The following is a 727-nucleotide window of genomic DNA, read 5'->3' as shown; positions in this document are numbered from 1 at the left end:
CGGAAGCTGTCTTGTCTCGCAATGGCAGAAGAAAGAGATATCATTGCCAATCGGGAGGAAAGGAAGAGGATTCTCAGCCCGCCTAGAGTATAGCTTCCAGCTCGGCTAAGCAAGGACTCCATCCTAAGTAAAGCAGTCTGAAAGAAAGATGCCACTTGCACTATATATAATATGCATTTTCCTGGTACACCAAGCCTAAGCAGCTCAGCCGTTGAAGCGACCTCTAAGCCAAAGAGAGAGTCTATGGCGCTACCCCTACTGTCAGGGAGAGGGTCTTTGTCCTCGAGGGAAGGAAGCGTAAGCCAAGCCAGCTTAACTAATGACTGGTCATTGTTACCGAGTTCGTTCCAACGACTACGACCGAGCCTTTTTTCTTTTCATCCTTAGCGCCTCGGTCTAGAGAACTCCAATATTTACGGATAGGGACTTAAAATTTGTAATTAGCCTTGTCTTGACTAGCCTAGTAGCTCTGGTTGCTGAACTATTGATGAAGGCTTGTCGTAGATCAGCTTTTATTGACTACCGGAGATGGCTTTATTGCCATTTCTTTCTTCGCCGACCCGCCTCCCGCTTAGAGCATGAAAGGGGAGAAGGAAGAAGTCTTACCTGAGTAAGCCTTAGGCCTTAGGGGAGTAACCTTCCGATCCGGATTCAATGATTAAGGAGTTTTATTATGAGCTTTCTTTCAGAAGGAACGGTTAAGTAGATTGTAATTCCGTTGAGGACT

Source organism: Cicer arietinum, chromosome 5, assembly GCF_000331145.2.
Source record: "Cicer arietinum cultivar CDC Frontier isolate Library 1 chromosome 5, Cicar.CDCFrontier_v2.0, whole genome shotgun sequence".
In the NCBI taxonomy this organism is placed as follows: domain Eukaryota; kingdom Viridiplantae; phylum Streptophyta; class Magnoliopsida; order Fabales; family Fabaceae; genus Cicer; species Cicer arietinum.
The sequence above is the reverse complement of the archived record's forward strand: the minus strand, read 5'-3'. Positions refer to the sequence as shown.